Source organism: Gossypium arboreum, chromosome 12 (assembly GCF_025698485.1).
Source record: "Gossypium arboreum isolate Shixiya-1 chromosome 12, ASM2569848v2, whole genome shotgun sequence".
In the NCBI taxonomy this organism is placed as follows: Eukaryota; Viridiplantae; Streptophyta; class Magnoliopsida; order Malvales; family Malvaceae; genus Gossypium; species Gossypium arboreum.
In genome coordinates this window covers 107,451,555-107,473,978 of record NC_069081.1, presented here as the reverse complement: position 1 = coordinate 107,473,978, position 22,424 = coordinate 107,451,555, and the positions used below count along the sequence as shown (strand labels likewise).

At 31.7% G+C, this 22,424-nt stretch overlaps 1 non-coding gene and 1 pseudogene across 1 annotated transcript; one reads left to right on the top strand and one right to left on the bottom strand.

The window, feature by feature from the left end:
• Window positions 1-4,461: 4,461 nt before the first annotated feature.
• LOC128286266 (small nucleolar RNA R71) lies at window positions 4,462-4,568 on the top strand. The gene has a single exon (XR_008276809.1). It is a non-coding gene; the product is annotated as a small nucleolar RNA R71 (small nucleolar RNA).
• A 12,932-nt stretch (window positions 4,569-17,500) lies between these two features.
• LOC108479908 (protein NRT1/ PTR FAMILY 2.11-like) lies at window positions 17,501-20,195 on the bottom strand (annotated as a pseudogene).
• Window positions 20,196-22,424: the final 2,229 nt, after the last annotated feature.

Sequence of the window (22,424 nt, the reverse complement as noted above, 5' to 3'; positions counted from 1 at the left end):
CAGCCCATTCGTGCCTACCTGTTAGGCTCGATTAATCGTGCTTATTTGACAAGCGACAACTGCTTTTACCCGTATTTTGACCTGTTAGACCATATTTTTACCTGTATATATATTTAAATATTTTTAATAAAAATAAAAATAATGATATTTTATTTAAAAAAATAAAAAAATTAATATAAAAAATTGAATTGCGCCTGTCAAATAGGCGCGAATGAGAAAAACAACCCATTTTGATAAATAATCGGGCTGACAATTTATTTTGGTAAATAAATTTTTTTTAAAAATTATTTCAGTAGAAACCCCCATTGCATTTTAGATTTTAGATGCAATTTTGGTTTGTGATTCTTTTTTTTTTGGGTCACCCTTCTTTTGCCAGTGAAATCTTCAAAGTATTTATACTTTCAATCACACACAAATGAGACTACTAATAAAAACCCAGAGATGCTAACAGGGAAGATGTTTTACACTGCTTTGAAGAACCAACTCCTGGTGCCTGGGCGCTGCTTAGGAATGACTTGCTGTGTTCTGATTCTTGTAATGGTTAATTAGATTGAGTTCCTTTCTTTTATTATAAAAAACAAAAGGTCAAATCAATGTGCTTTCTAAACCTTAGATTCAACAGCTTGAATTGTGTTATTCAGTGAAAATACACATTTTCTTAAGTGCCCCGTCGATCAAAATTAGAAGCCGAACGGAGAAAATGGATAGTTGATACTGATGATGATGCTTTTGTTCGGTGCTATTCGCGGCCCGTGACAGTTTCACTTATACTTTGCAAGACTTCTTATTTTAGCAATCTAAGGGCCAGGGGCAAACCCCAAACTGATTTCACCTTAAAATTTATGTTATTTAACCAAAAAATTGAACACATGTACAATATACCACCACTCTAAACCCAGTTTTATAAAACTTGATTAATGATGGTGTAATTCAACTAGTTGAACCAAATTTGTGAATCAAAACTTATTTTCAACCTTGTTCAATTTTATTTTTAAAAATTGGGTTTTATATTAGATAAAATTAAAACTCGGTACGAGAAATGAAATTTTATAGAAAAGAAGCTCATTATTTGAGCTTGAATTTAATTAATTAAAACACTAGTGTGAAATAGTCAATTAACTTGAGAACAATGCAAAGTCTTTCTCTCAAAATTCAAATTTTAAATACCCATTGGAGACACCTTTTTCAGCAACCCCTGACATGTGGCAACTAGCCTATGGGCAGTTGGTAGCCACTCTCATTCAATGGGGAATCTAGAACTATTTTTAAATTAATTTTGACCATATATTAATTTATAATTTTATTAATTTTAAATTATCATTTTAAAATTTTGGGTGTACCTCTCCCCAAATTAATTTATTAATTTTTTCGCCAAGGCCCTTTTCTAAGTTTGATCAGTTTTCAACTTGAAGAAATTTTCTTTTTTTTTTTTTTTTTTTTAATAATAAAACTCCGTCGAGTTAATAGCTACTCAAGTTTATTTGAGTGTATTGTATGGCGACTTATTTTCTGGAGCTCAATGGTGCTTGATTAGCCCAAGTAATTGGTGACTCGTTTTTATCAACGCGGAATTCACGTATTTTGATCATATTATCAAGAACAAATTCATGTTTTGTTTGGGATGATGAGCCCAAATCAAATATTTTTTTAAATTTAATTTAACTCCATTGTACTGGAGTTTGTTATAATTTTTCAAAGAAGTTTATAACTTAATTATGCATAGGGCAATAAGTAGAAATGTAGAAAATAGTAGGTATAAATTCATTATTCATATTGCAACTCTCTTATCCATATCTTAAGTTTCATAACTTAAATTATATAATATCAAAACCACATTGAAGTTATGAAGAGAGAGATAGTTAACAATAGACCTGGTGAGTTGGCACAACTTTTAAATTTATATTTAATAATAATTTTAACTATATTTTATTTTTAAACAATTAAACTAGTTTTCGACCTACAATAACCAAAGACTAGACAAAATTACCTCCAATTAATTTTTATTATATAAGAGATCTGGTCTCGGTGTATATTAAATTTGTAATATAAATTAATAAATTAATTTTGAAAGTAGATATTTTATAAATTTAAAATTAGTTAAAATATGTTTTCATTAATTAATTAAAAATGTAATGAATACGTAAAATTTTCAGTACAAAGTTCACCCATATAAATTTTGTAAATAGAAAAATATTGTGTTTGTATAGGTATAACATAATTCTGGTCTTCAAAAATCTATATATATATATATATATATATATATATATTCAATCATGTTTTGGAAGTTTATATTACCTGCCCGTATAAAATTTTAAATTTCAACTCTAATATTTAAATTTTGTTAGGAAACTTCGACTTTTATAGTAAATTTATTAATTTTAGATATTTATACAATATGATATAGTAAACTATAATTAAATTAGTTTGCCTACATGTGTTATGCACATTTTTTTTGTATTTAATAATAAAAATATGTTTAATAAATTCATATTGTATTTCATAGATATTATGTAACTACACAATATAAATTTGAAATTAAAACATATTTATTGATAATCAAATATTAAAAATATTAAATGATTTTAGTAGATTTTGTGCATATATAAATATGTTATTTTATTAATAAGATAAAATTGTCCTTCGCATTGCATATTCATAAAACCATGAAAGATCGAAACTGAAATATGAAATTATACCATTTAAAAGAAAGCATGCTAACTTAAGGTGCGCAAGTCATTTCTCATAATTGCCGACCTTCACCCTACAAAATTTCATCTGTTCCTCCTTTCTTCTAACTTAAAATCAACTCAAACTCTCAAGATCTCTAACATGTTCAACGCACAATTTAACTAACATGTAGTTTTTAAAAAATTTGAAATAAAAATCTAAAAAGAAAATTAGGATATTAAAAAAAAAAAAGAAAATTTATATTGAGAGTGAACAATGATGAAAAAACAACCAATTTTTTTCATCATCGCGGTGGGCGTTGTAGTCCTCTCATTTCATCATCATCTTCATAATCGGTAAAAGGAAAAAAAAGTTATTATAATATATATAATTTGGTTGAAAAGTATTTTTATTAAAAATTAAAATTAATAAAAGAATAAAATATTTGAATTATTTTCAATTTTGGATATTTTATTGGTTTTGAACGATTCACTGCTTTCCTGATTCAAACTCTGATAGTTGGATAAAAATAGAATATCTGGTAATTGATAGATGGATCAATTGTGTGAAATATCTTACAAATAAAATTCCAAACTACTGGGAATTATTAATAGTTACATCCAATGAAAAATAATAAAGAACTAAGTTTTATACTAACTTTAGCTTCATATATATATATATATATATATATATATATATATATATATATTATGAAAATTATGGTTATTATAGATTAGTTGTATAGTAAAATCAGACGTAACTTTTTTGTTGTTAGAATATAGATTATTTTATAGAGTTGGCAAGTACTTCAGTTTCCTTAAAATAAGAAATTTTTAAGCTTTTTATAGTTTATAATATTTTAAATTAATAATGATAAAATTTTATTTTAACCTCTAAAATAATAATAATTTAATTTAATTTTTAAAAGTTATAAAAATATAGACTATGAAAATAACAAAATTAAATCTTTATTATTATAAAATATATAATTTAATTTCAGTTTCGTGCGTGCACTAAATGAATCATTGGAAAAGCCAATAATATTGCCATACTGGACCTTCCATGGTCCTTATTATATGCGTTATAATAACGTGGACGTGCTTGCATGACTTAATTAAAGTGGATGATGGATGATATCCTTTGGTTTTCAAAGTTAGACCTCTTCATTTGGGCTGGACATTGAAGTCCATTTCCGGCCTCTTTGATTTTTCAATTACATGCAATTGTCGGGTGAACCCATAAATATCTATTGTAATCGCTTATTTAGTTTAGGGTTCAAACCAATTTACATAATGAATTATACCATCTAATTCATTATATCCTTATGAATATAATTTACAAAAGAAAGGATATTTCAAAAAGTAAAATTTTTTAAGGCTATTTTGGATTTTGATATCCATGCCTTGTTTAGGCTTTATATATTCTTTTTTTATAGCAAAATTTTTAAACTTTATTTTATTTTATAGCAGGTTGGGCCTGATCAAAAACGAGCATAAACATGAATTTTTTTTGAAATTTTAACTTTATCTATGAAAAACCATCAATCTTTTTATTTAAGAGCTCTACCTGGTTGATAACATGGTGACCACGTCGAGGTTGAAAACACCGGCTACTTTATTAGGTTTTATCCTCATGACTTGCCACTGATAGTTATTCAGTGACATCTCCTCTATGAACTCATAAGCCTCCTCAGGTGTTTTATTATTTATGGTACCACTGACGACTGCATCGATCATATGCCTAGTTGAGGGGTTCAAACCATTATGAAAAGTTTAAACCTGTAACCATAGAGGTAACCCATAGTGAGGGCACCTTCTCAATAAGTCCTTATACATCTCCCATGCATCATATAAAGTCTCTAAATCCATTTGCATGAAGGAGGAGATATCGTTTCTCAACTTAGCTATCTTACCTGGTAGGAAATATTTCAATAAAAACTTCTCGGTCATTTGATCCTAGGTAGTGATGGACCCTCGTGGTGAGGAGTTCAACCACTGCTTAGCCTTATTTCTTAACGAGAAGGGGAATAATCGTAAGCGAATGACGTCGTCAGAAACCCCATTTATCTTGAAAGTATCACAAAACTCTAAGAAATTGGCCAAATGAGTATTTGGGTCTTCATCCTGCAAACCATCAAGCTGAACAACCTGTTGAATCATTTGAATAGTGTTAGGTTTCAGTTCAAAATTATTTGCAGTAATGGCAGGTCTAACAATACTCAATTCAGCCCCAGTGAGAGTGGGCTTAGCATAATCGTACTTAGTACGAGGAGCAGAATTCTAATTTACAGGAATTGCGACAATCACAGGACGTAGCAGTTTCAACCATCTCCTCAGTATTATTAGTTTAGTCCTCGTGCTCTTCTTTTATATACTGTAGACTCTGCCTTATTTCTCTACGATTTCTGCAAGCTGTGCTTTCAATTTCACTGTAAAAAATTAGAGGTCCTGACTGGTTTTCTCTAGTCATAAACCACAAGAACCTTCCAGAAGCAAATAAAAGAAAAATTAGTAATTAAAAATAAAACCAAAACAAAAAAATAACATGCAATAAAATAAAATGGCTAAATTAATAAAAATCAAGTGTTCCTAATATCTTAGTCCCCGGCAACGGTGCCAAAAACTTGATGATCTTTTTATGATTCACTAAACTAGACCACGATCACGACTAAGGCAAGCGCACCTATCGAATGGTAGTATAGTTATGGTGAGTCCAAAATATCGTATCCACAATGACTAACAGTACTAGTATTAACTATCTTTCTATGATTTAGCCTAAAATATGAGGGATTTGTTTTAATCTAAAACTAACTAACTAATTAACTACTGAACGCGATAGAGAGTGAATTGGGAAAAATATTTGAAGAAAACTTACAAAGAGGACAATACCCAGGAAAGAATCCACCTAGATTTCACTTATTATTCTGACTTTGAATCAAACTATTTATTCACTTGTCTTGATCCGTAGAAATCCCTAAATTATGTTAATATCTCTTTCGAGACTAAAAACAACTAACTCTAGGTTGATTAATTGAAATCTCTTTCTTATTAAAACCCCTATTGTCGCATTAACTCGATCTATGGATTCCATTATTAGATTTGACTCTAATCCGGCAGATTTATATCGTCCTATTTCTAGGATTGCAATCAACTCCGCTTAATTATGGTAGATCTTCTCTTAAACAGGGACTTTTGCTCCACTGAGTAAGCACATCAAACTTGGAATAATATTCTGAAAATATTAAAACAATGATTAAGAGCCCATAATCAAGAACAAGTATTTATCGTGTAATTCAAACAATTAAATAATAAGATCCATCGTAGGTTTCATCCTCCCTAGGTATTTAGGGATTTTAGTTCATAATGTAAAAGGAAATGTAACGGCCTAATTTTCAGTGGTGTCGGAAATTGTGATTTGAGATCACTAAATTCGACAAATAAGATTGAACAAGATAGTAATTTAATATTTATGAGTCAAGTAAGAATTTAGAAGAATTTGTGAAATGGTGAAATTAGTGAATTAAAAGAATTTATTAGGTCAAACGGGTCAAAAATGAGGTATCGAGACCTCAAAGTTGAAAATCAAGCTATAAATATTTTTATAAATATTTATGGAGTGTCATTGAGTTAGTATTAAAGTTTCGTTAGAAAATTTTAACGCTTGGATGGCTAATTAATTGAAAAGGATTAAATTGAAAATAGCACAAAATTTGTTAAATTGTGAGTAAATAGCTTAAGTATTTAAAAGATGGATTTAAAGAGCAATTAGACCCAAAGGTTAATGGCTGGACGGTTTGGGTATGAAATAAGCAAGAAAACAATGTGAACAAGGGCAAAATTGGAAATAGATAAAAGTTAATAGTTAAATAATGATGTAATTGAAAAATCTAGACATTTTCTTCATAATTTCTCAGCCAAAACGCCATAGAAGGTCTGGAGAAAGCTGGTTTTCATATTTTTACATCATGTGAGTCTAATTCTTGCTTTTTCTTGATACTTTTTATGTTTTTATGACTTTTACAATTAGGTCCACTTGTAGAATTCATTAGTTTTTGATTTTATGGGTGAAATTGGAAGTTACCCTGGATGGATAAGGGAATTTTATGATGAATTATTATGAAATTTAAGTTCTAATTTCATATTAAGGTGGTTTTATTAAGTGATTTTGATAGGAAATGATATTTAGGACCTAATTGTGAAAAAGTTGTGAATTGAAGGTTGCTGTTGAAATTCAGAATATAAAAGGTTTTGAAATAGTTTATAATGATAAAATAAAGTGTTAATTGAGAAAAATTAGTTCAATTGATGGGTGAATTGAGTAGGGACTAAATTGTGAAGACTGTAAATTTTGGGGTAAAAGTGCAATTTCGAAATTTGAACAGCATAAATTGTGAAGTGAAATAGAAATCAAATAAATGCTAATGAGTAGAAATATTTTATATTATAGATCAAGAATCCAAAGAAGAACGAGGAAAAGAAAAAGTTATGAATAGTCCCAAAATTTCAATATCTTCTACAAATTAGCCGGGTAAGTTCATATGGTTGAAATTAGATGTTTATTTGTGAATGATTGAAGTATATAATGTGTTATTATATACGAATTTGTTGTGGGATTGTGTAGATTTTGTTAATGAAAGAATAAATGTGGAAATGCAAATTAGGAAAACGCAGGATTGAGTACGCTCAGTATCGTGACGTGTGATGAATTGACGGATAAGACCATGGTTGTTCCATGGCAAAGTGTGAAATGTAGGTATGGTATCATCCATACTGAGTTGTGAAATGTAGGTATGGTATTATCCATACTGAGCTGTGAAATGTAGGTATGGTATTATCAAATCCATCTCGAAGTTAAGAAATGTAGGTATGGCATTTCCCATACCGAAGTTAAAAAATGTAGGTATGGTATTTCAATGAGGAAAACCATACTGAGTTGTGAATCGTGGCATTGAGCAACGACGTACTCAATTTCGTAAGTCGCTTCCTAATTTGATTATAAGAAATAAAAGAGAAGTGATGCAAATGAAAGAGATTGAGTAGTTGTTCTTGTTGAGCTCAACTATGTGAATTATTATAACAATGGTTGTGAATCGCAGGAAACTTTAGTAAATGTTTTGGTATTGTTTGGAAATATTATGTTTGGTAAGCATTACTTTTAACCTATGAACTTACTAAGCTTCAATAAGCTTACTTGTGTGTGTTTAATATTTTATGTAGATTGACTTGAAGTGAAGTGGGTAGATCGGATCAACACAACAAAGCACACTATCCAGATCAATTCCGTAGCTTTTGTTTTATGTTTGAAGATTTATATGGCATGTATAGAGTTTGAATGAATTGAAGTAAAGATGTTATAAACTAGTTAACAATATTTGTACTAAAACAGTTTTCGTAAGTAGCAGTAGTTTGATTTTGAAAAATCACTAAAAATAGTAGAAATGGAATTAAATAATGAATAAATTATAGAATCGAATCTCGATGAGTCTATTTTCATATGGAAGAAGCAAAACAGGTATATGAGCTATATTTTATGAGATGTTTAAATTTTTGTGAAACAGGGCCAGAGCAATTTCTGGATCCCCTGTTCTGACTTTGGAAATTCACCATAAATTTTACAAAGATAATTAGAAGTCATACTTTATATGTACAGATTCCTTATTGAGTCTAGTTTTATTAGAGACAAACGGCATAGTCATTGAAGCTCTGTACAGAGAGATATCTGATTCGTAATACACAAAGGTCAGAGTAGTCAAACCCTGAAACAGGGGAGATTTTAAATAATAAACTGTACTAATTGGCTTGACCAAAAATTCTAGAAAAAAATTGGTAAGTAGATATATGAGTATAAATTCAGAGAAAATTTACGGATTTGGATTTCGAGTTTTATAACTCGAGATATGAATTATTTAGCAACTATGACACAGTTGGACAGCTTGTCTGGAAAGTGTGATATAAATTGTTTGAATTTGTTTAAGTGCTCAAATAAGTTTAGTAATGCCTCGTGCTCGACTCCGGCGATGGTCTCGGGTAAAGGGGGCGTTACATTTATTGGTATCAGAGCTTCGGTTTAGCGATTCTCGAATATGTATGATGTGAAAAGTATCTAGAATTACATGCCATATAAATCTGTGATAGTGTTGTGTATGATCCGATCTAATCCTTGTTTTATTATAGATTATCTTCGATTTGAAAAGATGTCGATAGACCGAACAAACCGAGCAAGAAGAAGTTAATAGCAGAGTACAAACCTCTGAACAAGGAACAAGTAGTGAAGCTCCAATTTCATTGATGCGAGAACAAGAACTCAAAAATATGATTTATGGATTCATGAATCAGTGGTATAATGAGAATGTGCGAGAAAGAAATCAGACTCCGCAACCTCCTCCCCCTATCTCAACATCTGTAGTACCCCCGGTTGCTCCTCCACCTCCTCCGATAACTGAATCTAGCAAAAGAACACCAATTGAAAAACTCAGAAAGTTTGGAGCTGAAGAATTTCGAGGGAGATCGGACGATGATCCGGTTAAAGCAGAGTATTGGTTAAAGAGTTTGGAGAGAGTTTTTAAACAGATGATGTGTTCTCCGGAGGATTATTTGGGATGTGCAGTTTCGCTATTGAAAGAAGAAGCGTATAATTGGTGGGAAACCATTGAGGCAGTGGTACCTGCAGATAAACTTACCTGGGAATTCTTCCAAAACGAATTTAAGAAGAAGTATGTGGGAAAGAGATATTTAGATAAGAAGAAGAGAGAATTTCTTGATCTTCGACAAGGGAATAAAACAAAGTGGCGAATATGAAAGAGAATTTGTGTATCTCAAGAGATATGCTCGAGATGTTAAAATCGACAGAGGAAGAAATGTGCATTAGATTTGAAGAAGGGCTTAATGATGAAATCAAAATGATGATTGGAGGTACAGAGATTCGGAATTTGTGATTCTCGTCGATCGAGCTCAAAAGATGGAAGAAGTGTATAATGAAAGATGCAAAGAGAAAGAAGAGGTAAAGAGGTATACAAAAGAAGTTTCTCTAGACCAACTTCGACTTTTTCGCCAAAAGTTCAGAATGATTCGTCGACTGTTATAATCCCGAACGATCGAATAACAAGAAACGACTCAACAAGATGTCTGAGTAACTAAGAAACCAGCAGCTAGTGTTAGTAGTGTGCAAAATATTCGAGACTTAGATGTAAAATTGTGGTAGATTTCATATTGGTGAGTGTTGGGGAAGAGCCGAGCTTGCTATAAATGTGGTGGAACTGATCATTTTATTCGGGATTGTCCTCAATTATTAAAAGAAGATAGAGAACAAGGGGAGAAGCAAGCAAATACTCCTCAGAAAGGTAAACGTTCAGGTCAAAGTAGTGCTACTGGGACTGTTCATTCGGGAACGAGAGATACTGCAGCCCGATCAGAGACAAGAGTACCTGCACGTACATATGCTATCCGGGCAAGGGAAGAAGCTTCTGCTCCAGATGTGATAGCTGGTAATTTCTATCTTTTTGATGATTCTGTGTATGCTTTAATTGATCCTGGATCTACACATTCATATATTTGCACTGCATTAGTGTCAGAAAAGAAAATGACTGTTGAGTCCACTGACCTTGAATTGCAAGTCACTAATCCACTAGGGCAAAGTGTGTTGGTTAATTTAATATGTCGGAATTGTCCACTGAAAATACAAGGCTGTGAATTCTCTGCTGATTTAATGTTGTTACCTTTCCGAGAATTTGATGTTATTCTTGGAATGGATTGGTTGATTGAACACGATGCCATAGTGAATTGTAGAGAAAAACGGATTGATTTAAAATGTCAGACAGGGGAAATAGTTTCAGCTGAGTTTGGGGATAAAAAGAATGATGTCAGGATTATTTCAGCCTTTACAGCTTGAAAATTGATTCGGAAAGGTAATAAAGCATTTCTAGCTTATATTCTTAATACTCGGGGTTTTGAATTGAAGATGGAACAATTGTCAGTTGTTAATGAGTTTACTGATGTGTTTCCTGAGGAATTACCTGGTTTACCCCCAGATCGTGAGGTTGAATTCACAATTGATGTAATTCCGGGTACAGCTCCAATATCAATAACACCGTATAGAATGGCACCAGCTGAGTTAAAAGAGTTGAAGACACAGTTGCAAGAGTTATTGGATAAAGGGTTCATCAGACCGAGTACATCACCTTGGGGCACTTTGTCTTATTTGTGAAAAGAAAGATGGTTCGTTGCATTGTGTATTGATTACGTGCGGTTGAATAAGGTAACAATTAAAATAAATATCCATTACCTCGTATCGATGATTTGTTTGATCAACTGAAAGGTGCCGCAGTTGTTCTCAAAAATAGACCTTAGATCTGGGTATTATCAGCTGAAGGTTAAAGAGTGTGATGTGCCAAAGACTATTTTTCGAACTCGGTATGGTCACTACGAATTTTTGGTAATGCCTTTTGGTTTAACGAATACCCCTGCTGCATTTATGGATTTAATGAATCGAATTTTCAGTCTTATTTGGATAGATTTGTGGTGGTATTTATTGATGACATATTGGTCTATTCAAAGACAGAATCCGAACATGCACAGCACTTGAGAATTGTACTACAGACTTTGAGAGAAAAACAGTTATATGCGAAATTTAGTAAATGTGAGTTTTGGCTTCATGAGGTTGGATTTCTGGGTCATATTATATCAGCTGAAGGAATTCGTGTGGATCCAAGTAAAGTTTCGGCAGTGGTGAATTGGAAAACACCAAGAATGTAAATGAAGTGCTAAGTTTTCGGGATTAGCAGGATACTATCGCCGTTTTGTAAAGAATTTTTCCATGATTGCTTCACCAATGACTCGCTTATTACAGAAGAATGTTGAGTTTATGTGGTCTGATGAATGTCAGCAGAGCTTTGATCAGTTAAAGAAAATGTTAACAGAAGCTCCAGTCTTAACTCAACCGTAATCGTATACCGTATGTTGTGTGTGAAGGATGCATGTGTTAATGCAATGGAAAGGTAGTGGCTTATGCTTCACGGCAATTAAAACCACATGCAAAGAATTACCCTACACATGATCTTGAGTTAATGCAATTGTTTTTGCCTTAAAAATTTGGAGACACTATTTATATGGTGAGAAGTGTTATATGTATACGGATCACAAAAGTTTGAAATACTTAATGACTCGAAGGAACCGAACTTAAGACAGAGACGGTGGTTAGAGTTCTTTGAAAGACTATGATTTGGTTATTGACTATCATCCGTGGAAAGCTAATGTAGTTCTTGATGCATCGAGTCGAAAGTCATCCTTGTTTGCACTTCAGCAATGAATGCTCATTTGGCTCTTAATGAAGAAGGTGTTGTATTAGTAGAATTGAAGGTAAAACCAATGTTTCTTCAACAAATTCGAAGTCGCAAAATGAAGATCCAAAATTGGTCTTGAAACGACAAATGGTTCGGGATAATTTAGATTCGAGTTTAGTATTGATGATGAAGGTATATTGCGCTATCATAATAGGATTTGTGTTCCCAATAATTCGATTTAAAGAATGATATTCTTTCTCAAGCACATAATAGTATGTATTCTATTCATCCGGTAGTACAAAATGTATGGTGATCGAAAAAGACATATTGGTGGCCCGGTATGAAAAGAGAAATTTCGAATTTATTGCAAAATGTTTGATTTGCCGCAAGTTAAAGCAGAGCATCAAGTGCCAACGGGTTTATTACAACCCATTATGATTCCGAATGGAAGTGGGAGCATATTTCAATGGATTTTGTGTCGATTGCTCGTGACTCAGAAAGAAAGATTCGATATGGGTGATTGTTGATAGATTGACAAAGTCAAGACACTTTATTCCAATGAATAGATTTTTCACTTAATAAGTTAGCGAATTGTATGTGTCGAGATTGTGAGACTACATGGAGTTCCAATATCTATCATTTCGCATCGGATCCGAGGTTTACTTCAAGATTTTGGAATAAATTGCAAGAAGCCTTAGGCACCAGATCGAATTTTAGTACAAAGATTTCATCCTCAAACAGATGGACAATCAGAGCGAGTGATTCAAATTTTAGAAGATATGTTAAGATGTTGTATACTCGAGTTTGGTGACAGTTGGGAAAGGTATTTACCGCTATCGAGTTTGCTTACAACAATAGCTATCGCCTAGTATAAAAATGACACCATTTGAGGCTCTTTATGGTAGAAAATGCAAGACTCCATTGTGTTGGTCTGAATTGAGTGAATCAAAAATAGTTGGGGTTGATTTGATTCGAGAAACCAAGAGAAAGTCCGGATTATTCGAGATAGTCTAAAAGTCGCCTGGATCGTCAAGTCATATGCGGATTTAAAACGAAGAGACATAGAATATGCAGTGGGTGATCGAGTATTTTTAAAAGTTTCACCATGGAAAAGGGTGTTACGATTTGGTAAAAAGGGAAAATTAAGTCCGAGATTCATAGGGCCATATGAAATTGTGGAAAGGGTTGGTCCTGTGGCTTATCGTTTAGCTTTACCTCCGTAACTTGAGAAGATTCATAATGTGTTTCATGTGTCTATGCTAAGGCGGTATAGGTCAGATCCTTCACACGTAATTCCCCATACTGAAATTGAGCTTCAACCAGATATGACTTATTCAGAAGAACCAGTGAAGATTTTGGCTCGTGAAGTTAAGGAATCATGAACAAAAGAGTACCATTGGTTAAAGTATTATGGCATCGACATGGTATGGAGGAGGCAACCTGGGAAACAGAGGAGTCAATAAGATCACAGTATCCAAATCTATTTTCAGGTAACAAATTTCGAGGACGAAATTTTTAAAGGGGGAGAGTTGTAACTACTAATTTTCAAGTGGTGTCGGAAATGGTGATTTGAGATCACTAAATTCGACAAATAAGATTGAACAAGATAGTAATTTAATATTTATGAGTCAAGTAAGAATTTAGAAGAATTTGTGAAATGGTGAAATTAGTGAATTAAAAGAATTTATTAGGTCAAACGGGTCAAAAATGAGGTATCGAGACCTCAAAGTTGAAAATCAAGCTATAAATATTTTTATAAATATTTATGGAGTGTCATTGAGTTAGTATTAAAGTTTCGTTAGAAAATTTTAACGTTTGGATGGCTAATTAATTGAAAAGGATTAAATTGAAAATAGCACAAAATTTGTTAAATTGTGAGTAAATAGCTTAAGTATTTAAAAAGATGGATTTAAAGAGCAATTAGACCCAAAGGTTAATGGCTGGACGGTTTGGGTATGAAATAAGCAAGAAAACAATGTGAACAAGGGGCAAAATTGGAAATAGATAAAAGTTAATAGTTAAATAATGATGTAATTGAAAAATCTAGACATTTTCTTCATAATTTCTCAGCCAAAACGCCATAGAAGGTCTGGAGAAAGCTGGTTTTTCATATTTTTACATCATGTGAGTCTAATTCTTGCTTTTTCTTGATACTTTTATGTTTTTATGACTTTTACAATTAGGTCCACTTGTAGAATTCATTAGTTTTTGATTTTATGGGTGAAATTGGAAGTTACCCTGGATGGATAAGGGAATTTTATGATGAATTATTATGAAATTTAAGTTCTAATTTCATATTAAGGTGGTTTTATTAAGTGATTTTGATAGGAAATGATATTTAGGACCTAATTGTGAAAAAGTTGTGAATTGAAGGTTGCTGTTGAAATTCAGAATATAAAAGGTTTTGAAATAGTTTATAATGATAAAATAAAGTGTTAATTGAGAAAAATTAGTTCAATTGATGGGTGAATTGAGTAGGGACTAAATTGTGAAGATCAGTAAATTTTGGGGTAAAAGTGCAATTTCGAAATTTGAACAGCATAAATTGTGAAGTGAAATAGAAATCAAATAAATGCTAATGAGTAGAAATATTTTATATTATAGATCAAGAATCCAAAGAAGAACGAGGAAAAGAAAAAGTTATGAATAGTCCCAAAATTTCAATATCTTCTACAAATTAGCGGGTAAGTTCATATGGTTGAAATTAGATGTTTATTTGTGAATGATTGAAGTATATAATGTGTTATTATATACGAATTTGTTGTGGGATTGTGTAGATTTTGTTAATGAAAGAATAAATGTGGAAATGCAAATTAGGAAAACGCAGGATTGAGTACGTTCAGATCGTGACGTGTGATGAATTGATTGGATAAGACCATGGTTGTTCCATGGCAAAGTGTGAAATGTAGGTATGGTATCATCCATACTGAGTTGTGAAATGTAGGTATGGTATTATCCATACCGAAGTGTGAAATGTAGGTATGGTATTATCAAATCCATACCGAAGTTAAGAAATGTAGGTATGGCATTTCCATACCGAGTTAAAAAATGTAGGTATGGTATTTCAATGAGGAAAACCATACTGAGTTGTGAATCGTGGCATTGAGCAACGACGTACTCAATTTCGTAAGTCGTTTCCTAATTTGATTATAAGAAATAAAAGAGAAGTGATGCAAATGAAAGAGATTGAGTAGTTGTTACTGTTGAGCTCAACTATGTGAATTATTATAACAATGGTTGTGAATCGCAGGAAACTTTAGTAAATGTTTTGGTATTGTTTGGAAATATTATGTTTGGTAAGCATTACTTTTAACCTATGAACTTACTAAGCTTCAATAAGCTTACTTGTGTGTGTTTAATATTTTTATGTAGATTGACTTGAAGTGAAGTGGGTAGATCGGATCAACACAACAAAGCACACTATCCAGATCAATTCCGTAGCTTTTGTTTTATGTTTGAAGATTTATATGGCATGTATAGAGTTTGAATGAATTGAAGTAAAGATGTTATAAACTAGTTAACAATATTTGTACTAAAACAGTTTTCGGTAAGTAGCAGTAGTTTGACTTTGAAAAATCACTAAAAATAGTAGAAATGGAATTAAATAATGAATAAATTATAGAATCGAATCTCGATGAGTCTATTTTCATATGGAAGAAGCAAAACAGGTATATGAGCTATATTTTATGAGATGTTTAAATTTTTGTGAAACAGGGCCAGAGCAATTTCTGGATCCCCTGTTCTGACTTTGGAAATTCACCATAAATTTTACAAAGATAATTAGAAGTCATACTTTATATGTACAGATTCCTTATTGAGTCTAGTTTTATTAGAGACAAACGGCATAGTCATTGAAGCTCTGTACAGAGATATCTGATTCGTAATACACAAAGGTCAGAGTAGTCAAACCCTGAAACAGGGAGATTTTAAATAATAAACTGTACTAATTGGCTTGACCAAAAATTCTAGAAAAAAATTGGTAAGTAGATATATGAGTATAAATTCAGAGAAAATTTACGGATTTGGATTTCGAGTTTTATAACTCGAGATATGAATTATTTAGCAACTATGACACAGTTGGACAGCTTGTCTGGAAAGTGTGATATAAATTGTTTGAATTTGTTTAAGTGCTCAAATAAGTTTAGTAATGCCTCGTGCTCGACTCCGGCGATGGTCTCGGGTAAAGGGGGCGTTACAGGAAAACATCTCAACTTTAGAAAAATAAAAAGACATAAAAATACCCAAATAAACTTCGAGAGAAATTTGAATGGAGATCTTCAATCTTGAGTTGGATCTGCTTCTAAGATGATTCCAACGGCTCTGTGTCCCCCCCTTAGGTCTTCTTCTAATGTGTTTATATAGACTTTAGAATGCTCAGAAACCTTAAAAATTGGTTTTTTTCGCGTGTTTGGGAAGCAGGGAGCGATATCGACACGGGCTGGCACATGGGCATGTGGCCTGCCCGTGTGGATCACTTGGGCATGTGCTCAGTCCGTGTGGATCCTGAAAACTTTGATTTTGACATCTTTTTCGCTCCTTTTGCTCCCAAATACTCTCCTAATTATAGAAATATGAATTTAAGGGATTAGGAGCATCAAATTCACTAATTCTCATAATCATCCAAAAATATGCCAAACATGGAACTAAAATATGTTACATTTATGGTTTATCATTAACCCAATAAAAAAAAGGATGGATTCTTCTTGGAAAATAAACTGTCTGATAAATATGAAACAATTTTTACAGATGATATTAACAACAAAAAAATATCAACTAATTTATATCGTGTTGGGTTGATTATTTATTTGTATCAAATTATTGAGTAAGAATTTGGAGATTAAAATATGTTTCAAGTATCTATACATTATGTACATTTGGATTTTATCCTCTTTTATTTTTAAGAATTTACTCTTATTTTTGAATTTAAAATTTTAAGTCTAATTGTTATCGTTATTAAAATTCTTCTATTAAATCTACTAGAATGGCATTTTAAATTTAAAAGAAAAATACATTCATTTTGTAGTCATGTAATAATAAAAATAATGTTGAAAATATTGATTAGAATTTTTTCCTTATAAACACCCGCTCGAACTTGTATTGATAAAATAATTTTTTGTTGTAGTGTTTTAAAGAAAAAATATTGTCAACGTTTTAATTGAAATAATTAATTATTTAGATTAACTAATGATATTATAAAATAAATGAACTAAAATATATAAAAATTAAAGCATGTAGATTAAATATCAAGTTTCAATAGAATATAATAATTAAAACTAAAATTTGACCATTATCTTATAATATAAAAAATAAAATAAAGGCAAACTAAAAAAATTAAGTTTTAATACTAACATTCAGAATATATATTCGAAATGTAATATTTTTAATAAAAATTAACATACGTATTCAAATTATATATATATATAAAAAATGTTAGGTCCTCTTTCCATATATATTTTTTCTTTAATCATTTAAACAATCAAAGGAAAGTAAGGAGCTATATAAGGACAAGTACTTTAAAACTAAACATCAAAACAAGAATAGTATGAAGATCATGAATTCTGGCTTCTCACTTATCCTTTTTATTTTTCTTGTTTCGTAGGAACATGTCAATAGAATATGAATTAGATGCAACATCAATCTCTTGAATTTATCCTGCTTCTCTTCAGTCCTAAAACTGCATATTCTTGTTGGATCTTATAATCTAAAGCTAAAGTAATAAAGGGTTTTCATCTAAGTTAGCTACCTATACATCATCTATATATGAGTACAATTCAACATAAGACTAAGGTTTATCAGACTGCTGTTTCTCGCCATTAACGTGAAGCTCAAGCTTAGGGGTATTATCGCTATTTCCTTTGTATTTATACCAACTTACGCATAACAAAAAGTAGTCCAAGTTTAAGATTCCTAGGCCAGCAATTATGTAATAGTAGTAATCTAATCTTCCCTTATCCAGATCCTCCTTTAACTAGTTTTCGATGGCTGTGCGGTTTGTTGTTCGATGAATTATAAAGATCAACAAGCTACTGAAATAATTTGAACCTGCCAACCTACAATAGAATAGAGACCCTCCGATGCTTTTCATGTTCTCAGGGAACTACTTGTAGTACAATTCAATGAGGCCAATGGATGCAAACGCTTCCGTCAGTCCACCAAGTATGAATATAGGGATTAAAATCAAGGCTGACATTGACGAAATGACACATTTTCTTGGCACAACTCCTAGGGTCGGTTTCATCAGAGTTATGCTTCTTCGGTGTTGTTCTACCATCCCAGACACAAGCATGGTGAATATGGAGACAAACATCCCAATACCGATCCTCTGCAGGATTGTAATGCTCCCTTCTTTCCCTCTGATTTTTTGAAGGAATGGGATGATAACTCAATCGTATACAGGCATAAAAATGGTCAGGCTAAGCATCATGAAGATAACATAGGATGCAGCTGGGATCTTGAAGTTGTTGTTTCCGAGGCGTCTATCAGATTGAACGACTTGAAACACGGCATAGTTATGCAGTTGAACAAGGGTAACACAATACATGATTTGTGATACCCATATAGGAACTACTCTAAACAGACATTTCAGTTCTTTTACTTGCTGCAAGTTGCACAGTCTCCATGTATCCGCTGGTGATCCATCACCCTTTATTTCATCTTGGGGTGTCACAATAGCTACTTTGTCTAGGAATCTAAATATACAAAAAAGAAAAAAAAACTAACTTAAGCCAATTCTTAACATGTTCTTTTCCCCTCTTGTTTTAGCTACATTGCTTAGTCCTGAGGCATGCATTGGATATACTTAAAGTAAACTGATAAGTGGGAGCAGATAGTGTGCTAACCTGAAATGGTCGGTATAGGAAAGCTTGGAGTTAATAGACTTGGAAGGAAAATACCTGAAAAGGGAGAGCCAAGACTGCTCCACAGGTTTTAATTTTCTTTTCTTGATAGCTACCACTATTACTTGTGCTACACTGGTCATTGGACTACCAGTAGCTTGAACTTTGACATATATTTTAGAACCAACAAAATACACCACACAAGCTATAAACATGAGAGTTGCAGGAATCCCAAGGCCAACAGCCCAACTCACGTTTGATTGAATGTAGACGATGAGGGTTAAGGATACCATCTGCGCAAAAGTGAAGGTGAAGAAGTACCAATTGAAGAAGCTGTCGATTCTTCTCTTTCCAACTTCTGTTTTAGGATTGAATTGGCCCACCCCAAATGCCAAGTTACATGGCCAAACGCCCCTATCTCCCACAATCATTAGCCCCAAACCCATTAGCAGAAATGGCAGTTGCCCTGCTATTGGCCCTTCGCATCCCCACTCTCTTTTGCTGCACACCGGTGAGGATGTAACTCTGGGATAGCTGCTGTTAGTTGTATTGCTAGCAATCCCTTTATAAACAAAAGAGCAGAGAAAAAAAAAAGCCAAAAGATTATATCAAAATCTGTACTGTAGCACAAAATTGATAAAGTTTGATTGGGTCAATGTCCTATTATAGTTTAGCTTTAGATCTATACTTTTTTATGATTAGTTTCCTTGTTGGGGGTTTTCAAATGAAGGGTAGGGTGTGATCTATGTTAAATGTTATTACCAAGAAAGAGGTAGCTGTAGCAAATCCCAAGTTTTGTAACGGTCGAAGTAAGTATCGCAGAGGAAAGCTCCGACCAGGGTTCCAAAATTTGTAGTGCCATTGAAGACATTAATCATAGTTGCAGCTGTAATACTCTTTACGTTGAAGACAGTAGTGAGGTAGATCAACAGGTTGGCTAAGGTCCCAATGGCTCCTAATTTCTTAAATGTATCATTCCCTGCCATGAATCATACACCTCAAAAACCCAAGGCAAAAAATCAAAACCAAACAAGCTTTTGTTCCAAAGTTACCTATAATAAATGGCATGGCTTTCCATCATCTGTAGTTGATTTCAGGCTCATCATCTGTTGCGACGGTAGCTTTCTCCTCCTTCTCCATTGCTTTTTTGTCACTCTTGTTCATTCTGTCATCCATCTTTTTCGACTGTTTGCTAAACAAGATGTTACTATCTCATTTATAACATTAATTGCACGTATGAGACCTTTAGTGTGAACATAGCTCAGCTGAATGATTTAGAGAGCCAAACAAGTGGTGGTCTCCAAAACTTTACTTGTCACAATTTTCTTGCTTCTGATTGGCAACGCAAGAGACCCACCCTACCAAAATTTCTTACCTCAATGTGATAAATATCAAGGATATATTCATATTACACAAAAATTCTGATATAATTAGATGTAACATCAAGTCATTTTAAGTATACGGACATTAATAGTTGGATTTATTTATTCAACATTAATTAGTCTCTCGATATGATAAATTAAGTGAACGTCCATTGTAATAACTATTAGAACAAGAATAAATTGTGAAAAAATTAATTGATTTTCACAAATTATCATGATCATTATTAATATAATAGAATTTTATATTTACATATTAAATACATAAATAATTTTATTTATTAAATATAAAAATAAACTAAAGCATTTATTCATTTAGATTTATATATTTGAATCAAAATAAAATTTCTACGTCTACATTCCAATTTTTTTATGTATAATTACATGAAATAAAATTTAATGTATGAAATTATATAATAGATAAAACTGATGTAATTTATATTATCTTTTTAATGATAGTCGAATGACCCATCACAGCCTAACTTCAATTTGAACCACTTCGATAGTATATGAACGGTTGAATGTTGGACCACTTGGACAAAGTGTCCCCGTACTTTATTGCATCTTTTTTTTTTTTCTCTTGTTTGTTTATTTGTCTTTTTTTTTTTTTTTTTTTTAGCTTATATTGTTGATTAGGCATTTGTTTCATTGATATGTTTATGTATGGATGTGTTATAAGTCATAGATTAAAGCCTGTAATCTTACATATGAAACGTCCTATGAAAATTAATTGATCAAATGGGCTCATTTATTGAGACATTTGTGTTAATGGATAAAAAGTGAAATATGATATAAATATTAGCTAAAGGTATAGTACGCTGATTTGTATGGAATATTATGTTAGCTAGGCTTAAAGTAATTTGGTTAGAAATCAAATGTATATCTTAACGTGATAAGTTTGATGAAGGGAACTTATTTATATTTTCTCGGAAACTGTAGGCCAATAAGAAGATAATTTTTGATACGTACGACAATTGTTAAAGCAAGATGAATCATATTTATATGTGAGAGTGTGTTCTGAAAAGGGGTTCTTCCTTCTTTTCCTTAAGTGGTGTCTACTGAAACCTTCCTTAAATCTAAATGTATTCTACGTTGATGATTTAGAGGCTAAGATTCTTTTATGATTAGTAGTGTAACAACCCGTTTTTCAGTGATGTCGGAAACAATGGTTTTGAGACCACCAAATCCAACGAGTAAGTTAGTAAATATTATTTATATAATATTTATGAGACAAGTGCGATTTTTAAAAAGGTTTTTGATTTGATAATTTATGTTATATAAGTGATTTATTAAGTTCAAGTGGTTTTTAAAAATGAGGTACCGGGACCTTGTTTTTATAAACTGAGTCGTAAATATTTATAAAAATCTCTACAGAGTGTCATTAAGATAGTATTAAAGTTTCGTTAAGAAATTTTAACGTTTCAATAGTTAATTAATTAAAAAGGACCAAATTGAAAAAAAAAGAAGTGTGTTCCCGGGACTCCGTTCCTGTAAATCGGACTAGTAAATATTTTTAATAAATATTTACATACCTAGTTATGTAATTAATTAGGTTTCGGTTAAGTGAACTTTCTTGAATTAAAAGTAATTAAGTTTAAGAACTAAATTGCATATAAGGTGAAAGTTGAATTATAGATTAAAGAATAATTAAAGGGACTAAAGAAGAAATTATACCTTATTCTATTAAGTGGACGATATTAGTAACTTACATGTGTAAATTTATTTAATATATATTATAATATTGAAGTTAAAATATATAAATATATTATAATAGGTTATCGTAAGTATATATATTATATAATTAAAATGAAACAAATAAGTAAAAGAAAAGTAATAAAAGACAAAAGCAAAAACAAATTAGAAAGGACGAAAAAGGGAAAGAAGAAAAGAAGCAGACGCACAGCCTTAGGGGTTTTAAAATTACAAAGTTAATTAGTTAGTCAATTTAGTCCTTCTTCTTGTAATTTTTATGTTTTTGAAATCTCGAGTTAAGTATTACCCGACCCATGTTGAAATTTTAGCATTGATTGAGTTTTTAAAGGTTGTTAATGTTGAATAATTTTAGTATTAGGGATTAAATTGATAGATTTTAAGTTAGAAATGAAAAATGATTAAATTGTAGAATAAATTGTAAATTTTGAGTAATAGAGACTAAATTATGAAAAAATTAGAAATTTAGAGATTTAAGTGAAAATAGGAGTTAAATTTAGTTTAAAGTAGAATTTGTATGAAAATATAGAATTAAATGTGAAGAATAAAGTTAGT